A 22,259-nucleotide genomic window follows, 5' to 3' on the forward strand; every position below is an offset into this window, starting at 1 on the left:
AAATCCTAATTAGAATACTAACATATCAAATGCAATTAAGTATTAAATAGAAAGCCCAGACCAAGTTGGGGTTCTCCAAAAATATAGACATGGTTTCAGTTAGAAAATTCATCAATATAACTCACATCAATAAGGTATAGGCCAAGTCCAAAAGGTCAACATAAAACAAATAGCTTATTTCAGAAATAAAAATATTTTAATATTAACTATTACTTTAAGCATTATCATGATGATCCAATTATGATATCATCTTATTTACCTGTGGGATACATTTTTTTTTTTGGTCAGTTGTGGGTCCTGAACTCGGTCTGGGCGCTGTCCCTCAGCTCTTCAGCTCAAGGCTAGCACTCTACCACTTGAGCCACAGCGCCACTTCCAGCCTTTTCTGCTTATGGTGCTGAGGAATCAAACCTAGGGCCTCATGCATGCAGGCAAGCACTCTACCACTGAGCCACCTACCAAGTCCAATTTTTTTTTCTTTTCTTTCTTTCTTTTTTGGTCATTTGTCATGGGTCTTGAAGTCTGGCTTGGGCGCTGTCCTTCAGCTCTTCAGTAGAGCTAGCACTCTACCACTTGAGACACAGCAGCCTCACGGGGTTGGTTATTCTGTTTTTGCTTTCTCACAGGAATGTATGTGGTTAATAAATGGTGACATTATTCTTAATCAAATCATAATAATTCTTAATTCTTAATCGAATCATAATTGTGCTTCATCACGTCATAATCAATTACCTTAAGGCAAGAGCTGTGTGTCTCTTCCAAGCAAATAAAATGTACATAATGAGAAGATCATTTCACGTTTGATCATTATTTTTATCAAAAAAATTACCTTTTTGCTGTTTAGCACTTAAAAGAAGTGGTAGAAAAGGATAATCTACTGAGGCTAAAAGTTGCTTTTGGAAATCACGGTTGAACCTGTCTGGGTGGTGTGAGCACCGTGGTGGGGTGAACCGTCCGCAGTTTCACAGCCAGACGAGGGAGAATCCGGGCATTACAACCCCTGGATATGATCCTTAGCAGACTTCTGAGGAGACTTTCAGAAGAGGGCTGGAATCCAGGAGAGGAATGTTTGAACCTTGTATAGCAGCTTTTGATAGGTAAGGAATACAAAAGGTAATCACAGTCATTTTGACTGGCCTTCATCTCTTATACCTAATAAGGATAAAAACATAGAATGTGTATGCAATAGCTGGGACATATTGAGACCAAAAGAAAAAAAAACCACTTACGTTGTTTCTCTGAAATTAACTAGAAATTCTGTCTTTTATGTAGAAAACATAATCTAAATCGAAATGCAGTTTGGAGTGCTAGACTTTGATGACTGCATTGCCCACAGTGATTTTAGAACCGTGGTTGTTCATCTTCATGGAAGATTTCAGTCAACTAGAGGTCTGGAATCTGAGCAGAAGCACGTAAGTTTTGGCATTCCTACTCACCTACTTTACACAAAGCTCCAAAGTACTAGAAGCTTCCCCAATTTTTGCTGCAATCTAACTTAATGTCTTCAAACACATTGTCTTAAGTTGGCAGTAAATAAGTACAACCTACCTGTCACATCCATTTACACAAAGCCAACATGTTTAGAACTCCATTACTTTGAGAACGTTCAAGCTGTTCCTTCGCACTCAGGAGAAAAACGTCCCCGAGGTTATGATATGAAAGCACACAAAAGCTCTTGGCTAAGCGGAGATGAAGGGCAGCGTAGTGTGTTTTGGAAATTGAATTTGGCAATGGACTTTAACTTTAAAGAAAGAAATAAAACTTTCAAAAGATGATATTAATAGTATGAACTGCTGCCTGGGGCACAATTCAATATTTATCAGGTTCTTTGTGTATTTTTGCTGAACTTGGAAAGCGTTGCTTTGGTCTCAGGTGACTATTCAGCCATCGATAATAAACATTCCTCGACTCCTTTAAGCCACTTTCAAACGTGCTTATTTTGTTTCTTTTCAATTTCCCAAGAAGAGGAGACAAGCCTGAACTGCTGAATGTTTCTTTTTTGATCTTCTATACTATTCCGGCTTGTCGGAATAAATGAGAACTGCCTGTTGATTTAATTAAAAGAACCCCACTGTCTGTGTGAGCCCATCTTCCACTGACAGAGCCCGCAGCAACTGCACTTATAAAAGGATCAAAAGTTCGATTGCCCTACATTTGCTAGGCTCTTCTGACAGCTCCTGGAAATATCAGTCAATTGTTTGAAAAGAGTTTATTGTAAGCCTTGAATGTCCATTTCCAACCTGACATCTTAAATCATTATTTTCTTCCTAAGGGTGGTTGATTAAATGTCTTGAAAATATCTTATGGTTATCGATTGATTTTAATTGCTGATTGGAAAGAGAACTTTCCTAAAGCCAGTAGTCTCATGGGGGGGGGGGAGGTCTGTTGATTTGGGCACTGGGAGCCACTGTGTGTGTGTGTGTGTGTGTGTGTGTGTGTGTGTACGTGTTGAGACCCATACCACCGCCATCCATCCAAACTCCAGCCTTGTGGGCCCACAACTCCATCTATAATCTCTCGGGCAAATACTCCTGTAAGGCGCAGCCGCAGAGACCAGCAACACATCCTCACAATCGTTCTCTACTCAAAACTCGCATCAGTAGAGGAGGTGATGTCCATGGCTGGTGTCATCGTCCTTCACACCTGCTCATCGGCTCCGCTGTTCATCTTCTTTGTAGCTGATCACTAGTTCTCATGGACAGAAACCTTCTTTCCAGGTGAGTACACATTTAGTTGGGTTCTCGTCAAGTGTCTCTGGCAAGAAGACCATTCTTTGCCCGTGGAGTGATTTTCTCAAGTGTCAATAGTTTAGGGTTTGCCTCTCCACCTTGCTGCTAGAGCAAAAAACTACATGAAAACAGAAACTGTACAGTGTACCCCAGAAGCTAGAACAGTGCTTATCACACACATGCACACACACACACACACACACACACACACACACACAATTAAAACACTATGCCCAAGTGCTCTGATACCACCCAACTGTTGTAGGAAACAGGAGCAGCTCACAGAGAGCTTGCTTCTAGGAAGGTAGAAGGACATAGCTTGTCCTCTCTGAGCTTTCTTTTCCTCCAGCACTTAGCACAACTGGTCACCATTTACTTGTGTTTGTTTAAAGTCTAAATCCCATGCTCGAGAAAGACAGTGATCATAGTTTATAGTTTATAAGTAGCCTGTATCTCTAGTCTACCTTGATGCCCTGGGCTCCATGCCCTGGGTTTCAGGAGTCAGATCTATCTTCCAAGAGAGGAGGAATAAATAACGATGACTGAGGGAAGTTTGGATGGTGGACTACTTTGTGGGGCACACAGCCACCCCAATATCCTGAAGGTACCCCTCTAGGGAGATGCTGCTCCTAGGAGATGGTGCATCTGGGGAGCTGGAAGGAATGCAGAAGGAAAGAACAAGGGCATAGCTCAGCTCATGCTCATCTGTACAATCATTGTACTTTACAAAAGCCTAGTCACATATTTAATCACCTCTGGGATCCAAAATGCAAGCGATTGAACACTTTGCGTTGACTATCACATTGTATATATTTAACTGCTATTTCCATCTGGTAGTTTTACATTCTTTTAGTTGTGTGCTATGATTAATCACAGTAATGAATCATCTACTTAAAAATAAGATATACAAAGTGTGGTGAAACCGTAGCTAAATGAACACTGCATGGGAACAGTGAACCAAAATCCAATGTGAATTTGGGATGTGAAGCTGTATTTGCTAGAATAAGTGAATCTTGATGAATACGAGAAAATTGGATTTTATCAGACCAGCAATCAATTTGCCTGTAGTATGTATTGCATTATCTGCCGTGAAACTTGGTTAAAGAGTGGCAAAAAGCGACCAAAGCTTTTGCATTGCTTTCAAAGTCCCCTGGCCTTTCTGATAAACGAATTCTGTTTTTCCTGAACAAGCACAGAACAATGCTTTCAAATATGAAGTTGATAAATTGTGTCATTTACAGATGGAAAAGAGACCAAAACGAAAGCAACATTATTCAAAGTTATATTCTGCCTCCTCACTTACTATTAGAGAAGTCACACTACCAACAAGTTTCTGAAGACCAACCATAAGATGAATGATAATTAGTACACTCAGGAAGAAACTTCCATTAGATGCTGGGACTATCTTAACCCAAATGGACTCTAACACACTACCATGTCGATGGCGCACAGCAGAGGAAAGCAGACTTTAGCAGGAGTGCATGCTCACAGATGTCTGGCTTGCATTTGCAAAGAATCAGAGACATCCAGTCAGCACTGGGTGGAAACAGGCAGAAATATGGAAAAGATATACCACCTTCTGAACCACGAACATGGCTGTCTCCTCCAAGTTGCCTGCTCTTCAGGCTCCGCTATTTTTTTTGTCAGTTGTGAGGCTTGAACTCTGGGCTTGGGCGCTGTTCCTCAGCTCTTCAGCTCAAAGCAAGCGCTCTACCACTTGAGTCACAGCGTCACTTCTGGTTTTCTGAGTGGTTTATTGGAGATAAGAGTCTCATGGACTTTCCTGCCCGGGCTGGCTTTGAACCGCCATCCTCAGATCTCAGCCTCCTGAGTAGCTAGGATTACAGGAGTGAGCCACCGACACCTGGCCAGGCTCCACTTTTGAACCTGCCAGTTGAGGACAGAGAAGCAGTTCCCCCCTTCATTGTGGCATTTGTCAAGAACCTCATCCTTAGAAAAAAACCAACCCCTCTTCCCCACAGAAAGGAAAGGACAAAGAAATACGGGAAAGAGAGGCGCTCCGTGACTGTTTGGCACTGTTCCCCTAACCAGGCAATAAGGAAGTTTTTCAGGCAGTTACAATTATTTTGTGAGCTGTGACGAAGGCTGGAGGAAAGCAACTCACAGTGGAAGCAATGGAAGAGGATGTGTTTACTATGTGGATAGAGATGGTTGTCTCTTTGTCCATTATTTTATTCCCAGAAAACAGTGGTCAAAGTAGGTCACACACTCCAACCATGGCCATCAGTGTGGGTCTATCTTGTCAGCATGCGCTGACAGCCAATAAAAACCTCCTTTTGTAAACAGAAGTTAAACTGTTTATTGAAACCAATGATGAGAGAAGAGCCTTTCTTCATGACACTGTGCAATAGGATTCTTTTGAAAGATATATTTGATATTTGTTTCTTTGGGGTTTTTTTTTTCCAGTACTAGGCTTTTTGACTGGGGAAGAGGATCAAGTGATGAAGTGCCTATCTAGCAACAGTGAGGCCCTGAGTTCAAACTAAAACAGAAACAATGTGCACACGGCTTCTCACCACAGAGCTGCTGGTCAGCGGATCTTCCAGTCACCACTCTACTACAGATTATATTTCCATATCAGTACATAGTATCTACAACATAAGTTTTAATGCTAAAAACGCCACATTTGGAAATATACATGTATAATATGACCAGGCAGGCCTGAGCTGTCTGCACAGACATCATAGGCTCAGGAAATGCATAAATGCCTTCATTCCTTTGATCTCTTCTGACTAGCACTTAGATGAATTTCTTTCAGGAAAGGATTCAGTTGCCCTTCCCCCTTTCCACTGCTGCATTTTGGCTAATTGGCTGTAGTCCTGGCTGGTCAAGGTTTGTGTGTTAACACATTTGACAATAAGATCTCTACTTAGAAATGACCAACCTCTGAGATGCCTATTATTGACTCAGATGTATTTATTTCTATGCAGATTGTGATCTCATTGCACACTCTGGGCTACAAACAGTGATTCGCTACTGAAATGCCAAATTAATACAGGAAATGGGAAAAACAGGAGACTTCCTCCAGGAAAGGCGTCTGGCCTCTGAACTGAAGACTACAGAGAGCGCTGCCACTCGCCCCAAGTTGAGGCTAAGTATTTCCATGTGCCACTCAAAACCCCATTTGTAGATGTGGTCACATTTCAAAGGCCCTGGGAGATCAAACAAGACCAGGCCTTCCAGGGGATGGAGGAGCCATACTCCTCCTTCAGCAGGAGAGAATGTCAAGTGTCCATGGTCAGGGGAAAGGGATGTTCAGTGGCTCCCTCCCTCTCCCTCCCCCATCTCATTATCGCATCGAGCCTACCTTTACTTCCTCCTCAATATTACCCAAACAAATCATAGAGGTCGTGTTTCCTGTGGGGATAGGTGAAACGCAGCAAAGTTCAATCAAGACTGAGTTGTGACTCAAGTGGTAAAGCATCTGCTGAAAAATGAGGAGGCCCTGAGTACAAACCCTCGTGCAAACCACCAAAAAAAAAAAAAAATCTTCAGGAAACAAAATCAAAGCCAAATGCATGTTAACTCAAAAGTTCCCATCATCAGACAGTTATGGTCTTGCAGGTGGAGGTGTGTGGCTCAAGTGGTAGAGTACCAGCTCTGAGGGGGAAAAAAAGCCAAACAAGGCTGCAAGCCCTATGTGCCAGCCCAAGTACCTGCATACAACAAATCAACAACAACAACAAAACCCAGAGTTACGGCTTAGGCACAAAACTAACTAAACTGAGGTGTAATTTGATCATGTAGTAGACTACACAGAACGAAAATGCATTTAAGCTTCACACTGGAAATGATTGCTACTGAGGGACTGCACTGTTGGGATGCTGGTACCATCACAGAAGAGAAAAGGCAAAGGGAGCGCAGCACTTGGTGCCAGATGGACACCGTGTCCAGTTACCATCACGTAAATGCCACCTACTGACATGGAACATTAGAATCACCTTGAGGACAAGTCACAGGAGAGACTTGGCTCACTTGAAGGGACAGGGTACAAATACCATCAGCCTTGACATGGTACACAGAGAGCTCCAGTGATGAGGTTGGGAGGAGAAGCTGGAGGCAAGGTGTGAAACTTTGATCTTCATCTCAGGGCGGATGCATCTGAGGAACTCTGAGCAGCTGACGGAAGCAGAGATAGAGCGCCAAGGTCTGAAGACTCAACCAAGGCCAGGGAAGGAAACGAGAAGCACAAAATTGCTATACTGGAAGTAGGCAGGAAGAGCATGTAGAAGCTTTGCAGTTGGCTACATCCTCTATCATAGGAGGAAATCGATAACCAAGGTCTAGAGTTAATAAACCAGAAATATTAAGAGAAGCTTATGTTGGCCATGGCTGGCCTTAAGGCAGAAAAATGGAGAAATGGGAGAGAAAGCCCAGGATTGTTGTTTTGTGATGATTTGTTTTTCTACATTTTGATGATTAGTTCATCAAATATGTATTTCCTTTTTTAAAAAGGAAAAAAGTGGTTTTTTTTAAAAAAAAAAAAAGGAAAGAAAAGACTCCAACACAGAAACAGAGACCATGGTACAATATCAACACAGAAACAGAGACCATGGTACAATATCAAAAAGTTGAATGTTAGGCACAGGGAGCCATGTAGTAACCATGATGTTTACATGGGGATCAAGGCAGCCTACCCCCTAACTTCATCTTTAGGTACCCAGGTCTGCGGTGAAGCTCCCCAAGGTTGATGACTTGGGGCCATGTAGCAGTTCAGCATGTCAGTACAGCCAGCCTGGATCCTGGATGGCAGGTGCTAACAACAGACCCCGAGTCCATACCAGGGGCCTGTCTGCCATTGCCAGACTTCTCAGGCTGCCTGCTTTGGCTTCCTCACTCTAGTCCACACAAAGGAAGTATCACTGTGACTGCCTTGTGAGACAAGGGACCATGCTGCCAGCAACCCAGTTGTTTGAGCAAAACCACACGTTGCAGGTGATTAAGGCTCTTGTTGGAATCTTCCCAGGCTTTACTGCAATTTCCTGGCAGCCCTGCTCCAAGGGTAGATGAAATCTTGACTCTTGCCAGACCATTCTCAATAAACATGTGAAGAAGTGCTTTCATATTAGATCAACTGACTAGAAGCTAAAGAAATCCTCCTCTGCCTCCTTTTCCGCTCCAGTTCTCCTCCTCTGGGTCCTCCTTTTCTTTTCCTCCTCTCCTCCTCTTTCCCTTCTTCTTCCTCCTCTTCTGTTTCTCCTCCTCTTCTACCCTCCTCCCCTGTTTCTGGCTGGAGTTTGCATGCAAGGCCAGTCCTGCTCTTCAAAGATCTCTGTTCTCTTCTACATTTGCAATTTACATTGCATTTGTCCCCTTATGTGCATAATGCTAATGTTTTACTCTATTTGCATAATGCTCTTCTCTCCTTCCAGCCTTTCTTCAAAACATCTGTTTTGTAAGAAGTCCCTAGAGAGCGTGGACAGATGCCCTCGGCCCTAGTTTGTTCTCTTATAATAATAGTCAGATGTCTCCTTCAGCAGTTGGCAGTTTTTTTCTCCCTTCCTGATCCCATGAGGGCAAGTGAGATCTTTTTAGAGGTAAAATCAAGTAAGTGGGATTGAGGCCGGCTGTACAACACAGGGAAAGAGGCAAGTGCCTGAGGAATGTGATCACAGAGCTGCACTAAAACACGAGATCATGTGACTGCCCAACCAGTGAAAAACAAGAGCATCGCAAACTCATTGAAACCACCACGACCCACAAAGATGACCACTGTCCTTCACTTCCTTATAATAGCATCTCCATATCATTGGCTTTGCGGAATTGGCTAGTCCCATCATGTATCTTCCACCACGATACAATTAAAAAATCTCATATAAGAACAAAATCAATGTCCTATTCCCAAAGTTCTCACTTTTCCCCTGACTTAGCTCTCCATTCATTAAGCTTGCCCATCAGACAAGCCATCCAATCCTTGTGGGGACAACTTGAGAATGTTCTCTTGAAAGTGTCCATGTTCACCCTGTTACCGGGGTGAGATTTTCCAGATGTTCCTCTATCTTAGGCATATTGCTTGATATCAGGTGCAGTAAAAGAACCATGAAGAGTAGAGAGATAGCAAAGAGTATATGAGCACAGCTCAAGACAGGAGGCAGCAGTTGGACAGGAGTCAACTGTTTGACAGTACACTTGAGGGGTGAGGTGGGCAGTTGGGTGTGAGGTAATTGTGTGAAAGCTCTTGAGGCTTGGGGTTTTATCCAATAGGGTAGGATTGCTAGGTGGTATGAGCCTAAGGTCCTCTCTTTATGACCCCTGCCCAAATGGTCTGAAAGTTCACATCAGCTACCCAAGTGAGGGAGTCATATGCTTGCACACTTGATCTTCTTTGCTCCTGTCCCTTTTTGTAATTCCAGTGGAAATTCCATCAGGCATTACTCCCTCATGGGGGCACACCAGCAGAGAAATGAGTAAGCTATAGAGTGTATGGCGGCCACTAGGACAATTATTGGTTGAGGGTGTAGGGTTTTATGATTCTGCATCCCTGAAGGGAAATGGAATATAGTCCAGGCACTTCCTCCTTCCTGTTCATGTCTACCCATACACCTACACTAACACTCCTCATGTATGTATTTTCACACTGTCATAAAGCTTTTCTAACTCCTTACTTTATCTGCCTCTAAATTCTTTCTCCATGCTGACAAGAATCTGGGACACTGGATAGAGGCCTCTGTCTGGGATAGCCACCTCTCTTTTGAGACCTCCCCAGCCATCAATCACTGGCAACAGAATCACTGTAGGTGACGCAATCTGGGATGAACTTCCTGTTCTCCTCAGTATGATTTAACTGCTCTTATCACCACCATCAGCAACTGTACCAAGGCATAGCTCCAAAGATAGCCGTATTTCATGGGCAACAGAAATTCTCAGCTTACATTTCGGTGTTGAGCCAAAGCAAGAAGCAGGGGTGCCTATCTCTCCATAAGCATAAAATCAGGGTGGCAACTTAATTTCCAGGGAACTTCGGATTGTCATTTCCTGCAAGGTAAAGCAAGTAATAAAACACACAATCCCTTTAAAAGAATGATATACTTCGGCTCATGTATGAATCCTGCAAGTTATCACTACTTTAGAAACCGAAAGTCTATGAAATTGCAATTTGAGAAGCTCAAACACAGCTCAGTAATTTTGTTATAAAGTTTGCATTCTCACCTGGTGTACAAATTTAAAAGGAATCCAAAAGTGTGCCCAAAGTGGTGTCGGGGAGAAAATGGAATTATCACAGTACATAATTTGTTATATAATCTGATGTGAAACAGAGCTCATGTGTAATAAGCATGTTATTTAGCATTAGTACCCTTTGATAATACATTTAACTTGGGACAAATGAAATGCCACGTCCAAATTATGAAGCCTTTTCAGTGGCACTGACAGAGGTATCAGGCTCTGCGATGTGACAAGGGCACAGCTAAGCAGTGAAAAGATCCTTGAAGACCGAGTTCTATCTATAGATCTGTGTTCATGTGCTATGAGACTGTGGACAAAGGCTTCTTTGAAAGAGGAAGAGGGTGAATATTGGGCTTACTTTTAGGCTTTCTTGGTTACAGATTTTTTCAGAATTTTACACAAGCCTTGGACCCATCTTCACCACTTTTTCAGGGAAAATAAACCTTGGTTACATGAGAACATTTCACATGTCCTCTCAGGATCTCAACCCTTGGCCCTAACAACAAATACAGACAATGCAAGAGGAGTGTATGGGCTACATGAACCCCTTGGACCCTCCAGGTCTGTCTTATGCCTGGAGGTGGGGCTCACTCCGTTTAACTGTGAGCCAGACCAAGTCACATCCTCTAGTCTTTTGGAAACCCCATTAACAAAGTTATGGTCATAAATACCCTGGATCAAATAATCATCTCATATAATGTACACAGTTACCTACCTTCACATATCACCTGTGTTTTTGTTAAATAGTACTAGAGAAGTTAAATCTAAGAATCCCAAAGAAAGAAAGTTCAGATTGAACACTCATGTGCAACTGTGTGAACAGTCTCTATTTAATTCTAACAAGATTAAAAAACCCAACAGACTCAAAATAGTAATTTATGGAGTATCCATGTACCACTGCAGACCTTGAGTGAGTTCAAACGTGGCTGAATGCCTCTGAGCCTTGGAGTAGCACTGATGGTCCTAAGATGAGTGAGATATAGTCTTGGATTCCAACGGCAACAAGCAGTGTGGGAGACTTTGACTAGGACATCACCATAGTATTGTTTATTGACTAAGATTTTGTTTTGGTTTGCATCTAAAATGCTCACCACTGGCTCTTGTGTTGAAGCCTTGGTCCCCAGGTTGTGTTGATATTTTGGACACCTTAGGAGATGGGACCTACCTGGAGGAAGTAGGTCTGTGTCTTTAGGGACTGGATCTTGCCCTCCCCTTCCTGTGCTCTTCCTGTGCTGTTTCATGACTGTCATGAGGAGAGCAGCATCTGTCCTGCTGCCACGATGTTCTGTTTCACTTCAGGTCAAAAGCAGCAGATCCAGTTGACTATGGACTGAAACCTCTGAAGCTGTGAGGCGAAATAATCTTCCTCTTTTAAAGTTGCTTCCCTTAGGTATTTGTCATAGTCTGAAATAGATTATTTGTCACCTGAAACTCATCCTGCCAATCCATACACCACCATAGAGCCATCACCCCATCTTGGTGAAGCCACAAGAAACCCTGACTGAAAGTAAGTAGGATGGTAAAATCTCAGAAATCCAAGACTCCACAAGGTAAGTCCTAGCAAAGGATCACAAAGTTGATGAATAAAAAAGGTAACATGTCTCCCTCCAAAAACTAATAACAATAAAAGAAGCATTGAGAGTGAAGAGGAAGAAAGTCTAAGGGGCTGGGAAAGTGGTTCAGTGGTAGAGTGCTTGCCTGGCATGCATGAGTTCATTTCCTCAGCACCACATAAGGAGAAAAAGCCAGAAGTCCCCTCTGTACAGTATTTTCACAATAAAAAAAAAAGAAAATGTAAATAAATAAATAAATAAGAAAAAAAAAGAAAAAGCCAGAAGTAGTGCTGGGGCTCAAGTGGTGGAACACTCGCCTTGAGCTGAAGAGCTGAGGGACAGCGCCCAGACCCTGAGTTCAGGCCCCACGACTGACAAAAATAAAAATAAAGTATCAGGAGTGAATTCAATAAAACAATGATAAGGATGGTAAAGGGGGGAAAGTTTAATAAACTAGACAAATTCAAGGAGCATCTGAATAAAAGTAATTAAAAGAAAAACAAGAGAATACAAACATAGCTAAATGAAGGTAATGCAGAATATAAAAATAATTTAATAAAATTTTGAGATGGAAACCTTGAAAAAAAATAATCAAAATCCTGGAAATGAATAGCCCAGTTGCCCAAATAAAAAAAAACTCAACCCAAAACACAGATAATACAACAGAAAAAGTTAAAAACATAAATATTAAAAGCTGAAGTTTAGTAAAGCAGTAGAAGTAGACCCAAAATCCAAAGACATTGAAAAAACACTTTTAAAAGATATCAACGGAATTACAAGACTTCTTAGACTCTACCAAAAGATCAGACTTACAAATTATGGGGTTAGATGAGGAAGAAGGAAATTAAAAACAAAAAAAACAACTAATGGCATGGACAACCTTCTCAACAAAATAATGGTAGAAAACTTCCCCAGCCTCAAAAAAGAATGTTATCTATGTTGACAGAGACAAAGAAACACCCCTAGACACATTATAATAAAAACATTAAATATATAGATTATTGCAAACTGCAAAGGAGAAGAAAATGGTAACTTACAATGGCAAGCCCACTAGAATAAACATTTTTCTTGACATAGACATTAAATGCAAGGAAGGCATGGAAAGACAATCCATTAATGACAACAATCGCCAACCTAGCTTCTTTATCCAGGAAAAAAAAATCCCCATCAAAATAATCGAGAAAAACATAACCAAAAGTTAAAGGCATTCCTAACTACTAAACCAGCACCGCGAAAAGATGGTTAAGGGAATGCCACCCACAGAAGAAGAAAATAAAATACAGGGAAAAAAAGCCATTCTAGAACTGATTAGCAGAGCAGGGAGAGGAAGCACACACCATAAAAAGAACAAAGTGACAAGAAATATGGCATATTTCTCAATGGTGGTGTTAAATGTTAAATGTCAATGCGCTCGATTCTCCAAACAAAAGACATAAAATGGCAACTTGCATCAGAAAGCAAAATTGAACTATTTGTGGCCTACAATAAACACATTTCACTGACATAGACAAACACATTAAGGGTGAAAAGATGGGAAAAGATCTTTCAAGTAAATGGATCCTAAAAGCAAGCAAGAGTAGCCATACTTATATGATAAAATAGCATGCAAGCTAAAATCAGTCAAAGGAGACAATGGCAATTCATATTAATAATAGGATTGATCCAGGAAGAGAAATTAAGAGTTGTTAGTTTATATACATCTAAATTTATTAAACAAACACTTCTAGAATTATGTGCTGATAGACCACAGTACAATAGTGAGAAACTTCAATACATTACTCTCACCAATAAATAAACCACTCAAACAAAAAAAATCAACAGACACCTTAGAATTAAATGGCACCATAGACCAAATGGAATGAAGAGAAAGCTACAAAGTATTTAACCCAATAGCTGCATAATACATACTCTTCTCAACAGATCATATCCTAGAGCATACAGAAAGTTGGAGAAAATAGAAGAAAACTGAAGTAACTCTGTGTATTCTATTTCTCCATATGGAATTAAGCTAGAGTTCAACAGCAAAAGGTACTAAAGAAAATATTCAAACACATGAACACATAATAATGCACTGATAAATGACAGAAATAAAGGGAGAAATAAAAAAATTTCCTAGAAACTAATAGAAAAGATATACCACCAGAACTCCTAGAAAAGAGCAAAGGCAGTATTGAGAGGAAAATTCATAGCCATGATGCCTATAAAAAAGGAAACACTTAAAACAGCCTTATGATGCAACTCAAACTTCTAGAAATACAGGAACCATCTAAACCAAAAACTGAGTAGATGGGGAAAAATTAGGGCAGAAATTAATGAGTTGGAGACCAAATAAACACTAGACAAATATCAATAAAATAAAAAGTGCGTTTGTTGAAAAAATAAGATTGATAAAATCCAGTTAATTTGACCCATAGAAGAGACTTGAATAAATAAAATGTAGAGATGAAAAAGGAAATACCACAACAGATACCAAAGAAATCCAAAGGATCATGGGAAATTACTTTGAAAAGCTATACTCAAGGTAGAAAATCTAGACAAAATGGATAAATTTTAGGTATGGTTGGTATAATAAACTGAACTAAAAGGGTATAAATCATTTAGAGCTTTAACAAGGAATGAAATTGAAGCAGTAGTGATATATCTTTCAGCAAAAAGCCCAGGGCCAAATGGATTTACAGCCAAATTCTAGATCTTCAAAGATGAACACCAATACTCCTCAAACTCTTCCATGAAATAGAAAAGGAATACTATCAAATTCATTCTATGAAGCTAGCATTATCCTTCTTCCAAAACCAGACAGACAACAGAAAAATCAAAGTATTGACAAATCTTGTCAATGAACATTGACACAAAAGTTCTCAATAAAATCCTTGCAAACCAGTTCAAAAGAGCATATAGCAGGATCAATTGTTTTCATCCAAGCAATTCAAGGATGGTTCAATGTGTGTAGTGAATAGGGAATAACATGGTAATCATGACTGCCCATGTTCAGTTTGACACCTGTGAGGAGACTGATGATAGGTAAGATGTTTCTGAGAAATGCTCTGGCTGAAGTTGCATCTGGAGTTCAGTGGTACCTGAAAGACATCTATGAGGCAATGGGGTCAATTGGAAACTGGAGGTCACCTGGAAGGGTTGATAGATAGAAAAAAGAAGGGCAGTCAGGAAAAAGCCTTAGGAACCCACTACAGTGTTAAATGAAATATTCTAATCTGTTATTCCATTAAAGAAACACTGAAATTTTTACATTAATTTTTGTGAGAATATTTAATGATTAATGATACCAGTTTTGGCTTATGAGCAAAAACTTGGGAATTATAGTCATCAAAGTACAAGGATGTATTTAAAATAATTCCCAATGTGTAATATATAGTAATCAGCTTGTGGTGCAAAAGTAGGGAAAACTGGACTCATTATTTTCATGGAAAATGACAGATGAAGTCCTTAAATCAGTATTTACTGGTCCTCTATAGTATTGACATAGATTTTTTTTTTAGCTGAAAATTCATTTTCCTGTTTTCTGAGGGAATTAGAATAGGTTCCATTTTCTTGATTAAAACTTTTTTTTTCATGAGTTTATTGAAGTCAAACTTTCATACCAGGCAACTTTAATGCTTTTAAGCTTTATTTACAGTAAATTTTCAAATAAATATATATTGATATTAAATAAATATGCACGGGAAGCTGAGATTATTGGGACTACAATTTAGGCTGACCCAGGCCAGAAAAAAAGTTCACGAGATCCCTTCTCCATGTGGAGCTAGACACAGTGGTGGGTGCCTGTTATCCTAGCTAGCAGGAAGCCTGAATACCTGGTACTAGGTGAAACCCTATTTACAAAGCAATAAGCAAAAATCAGGAATGGTGTAGTTCATTAGTAGGAAAGCCTGTCTAGCAAGCAAGAGGATAAGAATTCAAACCTCAGTTATCATATACATACATACATACATACATGTGTGCATGCATGCATGTGTACGGTCACACCACATCATCATAACCAAATATTGCAATAGGAACTGCTCCTTATTTAATAAGTCGCCAAGTCAGTGACAGGTATGGTCAAATGGTCAACAGCACTTGAGAATAGGTCTTCTCCCATTCTGCAGAGAAAAATTTGACCTCAAGGAATACAGATAACTTTATAGAAACCACGCAGGGAAGAAATCGAGTCAGGATTTGAATGCAGATCTTGGTCTCAAAGCCTTCTCTGTGTCCTTTACTTGAGCCTGCTTCCAATATCCTAAGTGATAGAAACTGAAGTCTGGAATAATAAATACCGCCCCACCCTCAAAGAGAGATGAACATCCTAACTCATTAGAACTTGAGTCTCACCAGCTCTGACTTTAAAGTGTTTTACTGCCGCATGGGATTAACTTCAAAGAAATATCTTAGTGATGTTACCTTTAATGCCTTATGCTTGTGGAATTACACAACTTATAAATGCTAATTTGGCTTATCTTGTCTCCTTAGGTCCTATAAAGGACCTAAGCTAATTGAAGTTTCTAAATATATTTAGGAACGTGCACGGGTGGGGTAGGAAAATTTGTAGGGACATGAGTTAATGGATCTTACTAGATACAAGCGAGTTATTAATATACAATGACTGGTGACGGTAGAATGTGCTGTGTATTTAGGCAGACGCCCAGGGCAAAGTGGCTGCCAGTTCACCCAATTACAGATCACACACTTCCAGAAGTAGAATAGAAGACTTCCATGTCCTGACCAGAGGAGATAAAATTACACTACCAAAATAAATCCTTGCCTACAAAGGGATAAACAGAACTGCAGATGTGAAACTACACGGAAAGAGAATGACCTGCGATGTGGTGAAGACATACACCAGGTGGAAATTCTCAGTGGGGTGAAGGACCCCTGGTCTTCCTTCCAGCAGATGACTTAGAACTGAAGAGCTGTTTGAGTCCTGAGGCCAGGGTCGGAGCCATAGGTCTCAGATTAGGTGTGGCATTTAGTTAAGGTAGAATAACCCAGGATCAAGCAATTATTTCAGAACTACCTTCCTTCCTTCCTCCTTCCTTCCTTCCTTCCTTCTCTACCTTCCTCTCTCCCTCCCTCCTTCGACCTATCCCAGTGCTTTACCACTGAGCCACACCCTCCTACAACTATACTAAAATCACAAAGATGACCTAACAAGTCACTACTCTAAATCAGGAAGCAGATGTAGGAAGTAATGTAAGTGAAGATAGATATTAGCACTCTGAAAGCACAAGTTAGCAAAAGCACTGTTTCCCATCCCTCCCTTCGGGTTATTTCTTACAATGGGGTTTTCTTACCACTGGGCCTGTGGTTATGAATCCTTCTAGTTCATTGTCACCAGAGTCAAGCCACTATAAACACTAGTAAATGCTGTGTGGGTCTGGGCCAACTATTTAAAGTATCTTACACCAGTAACAGGATGGTCTTCAACCAGGATGGCCTTTGAGCAGGTATTTTGTTTCTCCATTTTGTAGGTAAGAAAACTGAAGCTGCGGCAGCCAGAAAGGGGCGGAGCCGACATAAAAGCAAGCCTCTGCCTGATTCCAGTGCATTCTTTACCATCACAGGGACAATGAAACTGCAAATTGATGGCGTGGAAACAAAGTCAGAGTCCTTTAGTCTCTGCCTGACCAAGACCAATGGAAAGATGAAAATATAGTCGTGGAGTGACCAGGAGGTCCAATACAATTTACTGTTCCCTTTTCCTTTTTAGAACCTAAAGCCTGTGTTTTGGCGATCAGAAGAGCTAGATTACTTTTTTTTTTTTTGCCTTTTTAATCAAGAAAGGAAATTTATAAATTTGCAGTTTTTCACAAAGTACCCCTTTGAGAAATCACTCTCATGCTTTGAAACAGAGAGTTCCTTCCCTTTTAATTATCATATTCTATTTACATGAAATGGATTATGGCCCTTTCTGTTCCGTTGATGCCCCTGGGATTTCCTATCTCCAAAGACATTTTTTTTTCTTTTCCATTCTGCTACTTGGAAACTGCAGGCTGAAGGAACTAGAACCTCTGTGGTGCCCCACACTGTGAATCGGAGTTAAAAACTGCCTGGAAAATTATTTCTTTTTTTAGAAGTCCTGCAAGTAGAATACATTATTGGCAATAAATAAAACAGTATTTTAAGAAATACCTCCTGTTCTAGCCAGTTGCCAGTGGCTTACACCTGTAACCCACTACTCAGGAGGCTGAGATCTGAGGATCACAGTTCAAAGCCAGCCGGGACAGGAAAGTCTGTGAGACTTATCTCCAATTAACCACCAGAAAACTGGAAGTGGCAGTTTGAATCTAAGTGGTAGAATACTAGATAGCCTTGAGCAAAAAGAGCTGAGGGACAGAACCCAGGCTCTGAGTTCAAGCCCCATGACTGACCAAAAAACAAAACAGAACAAAACAAAAACCCTCATTCGAAATGACTACTAGTATTCCAAATGTTCTAAGCCTGTGGTTTCCAGAGCTGGTGGTGGGTACGTTGTGCTGCTAGAAACCCAATGAGCACTGAGAAGGTGTGTCCTGCTCAGATGAACTTGTCTGCCACCACCTCTCTCCCCTGCTCGTCTGTGATCTCACTGCCTTATGTTCATTCTTCTTGCTGGGTGTGTGCATATCCTGGATATGATTAATGACATGTCGTATTTGTAGAAGCAACTAGTCCACAACCTGAAGTATGAGAAAGACAAGAGACCGTACAGAGCCTGGGAGCTCTTAATCAGAGTTTCACCTACCTCATTTTCTCCTCCTACACCTGTTTTCCTCTTTCTTGTTCCTACTTCTGTCTCTAAAGTATCTCACCCTCTGTGAACTGAGCAAGAAATGCTTCAAAATCCTTCCAAAAGCTCAGGAATAGGAAATCTCCAAAGAAGATCAATGTCTTAAAAAAAAAAAAAAGAAAGAATATCAAGCTCTGCCAGCCTCTGAAGGAAGAGGCCACCTGACTTTCATTGCTGTCTTAATTCATTGTCCATCAACTGATAGATGTTGCGGTCCTTCCTGGCTTTCTTCCCAGACCCGTTTCTTCCTTTTCAGACCCACGTTCTGTTGGATGGTTTTCCTGTTTATGTTGGAAAAAAAGGTTCCATGATGTAGCCAATGCTAGCTGTGAACCTGCGATCCTTCTGCACCCACCTCCTGAGGTGTGTACCACCATGGCCACCTCTGAATCTTGATGGGTTTTTTCTTTCTTCACTAGTGTGGCTCAGACCCTCTCTTACCCTGATTGCATGGCAACCTGACAGCTTTTTTAAAATATTACACCTGTTCCTAAAGCTACAACCACTCATGCCTACCATGGGTTAGGTGCAGGGATAACACTCTCAGCCTACTTCCTTCATTTTTCTTCAATGACTTTACAAGTCTGCTCCTTATCAACGCCCCTCATGAAGGTTTGCTTCTGGACTTGGCTGTGTAAATTGTGCGGTCTGCATTCTCAGGTTTCTCTGAGGAAATGGTGATGAAGGCTGCTGTGTTTTATCTTGTGTTCTCTGTCCTTGCCTTTGCTTTCCAGCAACTGGGACTTTTGCCTCTTGTCCCTACTTTGATCCTGAGGCCATCATTTCCATGAATGCAACTAGTTGACAGAACTCGCCCAGAACAGCTGTGGTAGTCCCCAGCTCTAGGAACTTTACCACATTCTTGCTTTCCCAGTTACCATCTTCTGCATCTCCAGTTCCAGTGGGGTAAGATCCACTTCAGGCCTCTCACTCAAGCTCAGCTGTGCACACAAAAAGCTCCGTAACAATGCTGTAATTTATTACAAGTGAGCACCTCCCTTTAGGGCGACTGAATGGATCTTCCTCTACTCCAGCTGTCTTTCTTCTCTTTTAATGGATGACCTCACCACGTAGGTAGACATCATCTTGCAGGTCTGTGCTTTGCTCTTTTTTCAAACACAGCCTTCCTTCACATCTGCTTGCCCCTCCTGCCACCATATTCTACCCTACACCTTTGTCCCCTTCTCACCAATACATCAAAATACTCTACGCTTCCATTCTTCTCAAGTCCAGACTTTCAAATCCTTGTAATTTGACTTTATACAATACCTTCCTTCCCCCACCCCCATTTTTTAAGTCTTCAAAGACTTCCTGTTTACTAAGAATAAACCTCTTGTGAATCCTCATCTTCTGCCCTGTACTAGTCACACTATACAGAAAAGCTTCCTTGTCGGAACTCTCCCCTTGGGTTCTGATTCTTTTCTTTCCTACCCTTAGCTCCTTTCTGGCCCTCCAATGTATGCTTCCATAAGAGAACCTACCAATTCTCTCCTAGTTGTTCCTGTTTGGTCCTTAAGTGACCTCAACTATCTTACAACTAAAATTAAAAGGAATTCCCCACCCCCATTATTGTAACATATATAAAATCACTAATGACCTGACCCCTTCTTCACTGATCCTCTCCAGGTACACAGAATTACTGGTGCTCCCAGACATGCCTGGGCCCAACCCTTCTATTTTCTAACTGGTACACATTTCTCCCTTTATCTGTCCTTTGCCTGTATAATACCTGAGAGGTAGCATGCCAACACTCATCTATGTGGCATCATCTCCTCTGAGAACTGGAAGCCCACCTTAAGAATTTGGGGTGTAGATGCTGGTGATATATAAAATGGGTATCTGTCACACACACCATTTTTTTTGAGACCTTCATTACTACATAGTCCAGGCTAATGTTGAATTCACATGCTTTAATAATGTTGGGGGTTCCAGGAAAGCACCACCAAACCTAGCTTATCATACACAGCTTTTTTTTTTTTAATCATGCACAGATATTTACTCAGACTCTTTTCTTGCCTACAAGTTTCTCCAATGACCAAAACGTTTCTCATCCTTGAAGTATCAATCTTAAACACCTCTTCCTCTATAACACCTTTACTGATGTACTGATCTTTACTCAACAGCCTGAACTTCTTTCCTTTGCTCTTTATCTTGTTATAGATTTAAGTTTATATACTTCACGCCAATGCAAGAAAGGAGATCGCAGAGTTCACCCTAGATGTTGAAGTCATATACTAATTTCCACACTCTGTGTGTTTGGACAAGTTACTTAGTTTCTGGGCTAGTTTCCTTATTTATATTTTTAAGAATGATGTAAGGTGTTGCTACAGTTTGGATCGTTTATGTTCCCCATTGGCCTACTGTGCAAAAGGCTGGTTCCCTGTGTGGTGTTCTTAGATCTCTCAGTAGAACATGGAAGGTCTTTAGGTTATTGGGGGCATGTTCAGGAATGGGGTAGTGCTATAGGAATGCCTGGAATTCCTTCTTTGCTGCTTGCAAGGAGGTGAGTAGTTCTACACCACTGCCCTTCCCAAGATGCAAAAGCAATGAGTCTCTTGGATCACAGCCTGGAACTTCAAAAGCTGTGGCCAAAACAACCCTTTTCTCTATACAAATTGATTAGCTCATAAACTTGCTATGGTGAAGGAAAATTAAGAGGAGTGAAGAATGGAGTCATATTTCACATGCTATTTTGGGGACGAAAGAGACAATGCGTGGAAACCCCTGGCACAGGGCCTAGGACACAGCAGGGCTAAGGCACTCCCGAGTTGCTACTTTTCTTCCTTCCTTCCTTTCTCTAGACAGTAAGCTCCTGGAGGACAGGATTTTCCACTGGGTTTGTTGAAGGTAAAGTCTTCACCAAATGTCTGTTTAAACAAGTTTTTCCTTTTGTCCTCCCTAGATTTGATTAGCAGTATTTATTACTGAGGGATTCTGAGTGCTTTGCATGTATTGAATACATCTTCCTGATAATCCATCCCATGAAAGCTTGCTTCCATTTTACAGATGAGGACACATGCAGGAACATTCAAGGATTTGCTGGAGGTAAAATGCTATTAAGTGATGGTGACGCAGTAGTTCCAGTGCTCTCCACTTCTAATCATCCCGGCTACTCAGTGGCAGACTCAGCCTACGCTGAAATACTTCACAATAGCTTATTTTGTCACATAATCTAAGTTACTTGCTTTGACTTTTTCATTCTTTTAATTACCAATTTCCAAAAGACTTAATATAGATTCTTCGTAGTTGATGAAGATGGTCTTCAGTAAGATATTACTAAAATTATAAATAATTTTCATCTGTACCTTGCTCAAAACTCCTAGAGGTAGGTTTTAGTCCACTGGGCAATCTAGGTGTTTTAGCTGATGGAATTTTCAAGCTGGCTACCAGCATGGCTTCATCCAATCAATGCTTGAACTAACTGCCCCAGGCAACCACAGGAACTCAAGGAAAGCACTAGGAAAAGCATGGAAAATCCCACTTGAGAGCTCTTTATTTTTAGGTAATTTCCATTTATACTTCACCTTAAGCTCAGTAGGTTTTAGTAATGGCTTTTGATTACATCTCATCTATCACTCTTATCAATCCAGTCACCTGCATCAGGAAAGATGTGGGTTGATGGAAGACACAGGAAGTAGAAAAGATTTAAAAAATACTCAACTTGGGCTGGAAAGGTGGCTCAGTGGTGGAGCGCTTACCTTGCATAGAGCGCTTGCCTTGCATGCATGAGGCCCTGGGTTCGATTCCTCAGCAACACATAAGCAAAAAAGAAAAAAACCAGAAGTGGAGCTGTGGCTCAAGTGGTAGAGCACTAGCCTTGAGCTGAAGAGCTGAGGGACAGCGCCCAGCCCCAGAGTTCAGGCCCCACGACCGGACCAAAAAAAAAAACAAAACTCAACTCTACTTGCATGCACTTGCTGACATTCCCACATGAATTCTGACTATGTAAGTGCATAATCGCAACAAGTGAGCAAGAGGTCCACAGAAGTAATCCAGCAAAGGCGGGACGTACATATGTGCAACTTC

Source organism: Dipodomys ordii, unplaced genomic scaffold, assembly GCF_000151885.1.
Source record: "Dipodomys ordii isolate 6190 unplaced genomic scaffold, Dord_2.0 Scaffold119, whole genome shotgun sequence".
NCBI lineage: Eukaryota > Metazoa > Chordata > Mammalia > Rodentia > Heteromyidae > Dipodomys > Dipodomys ordii.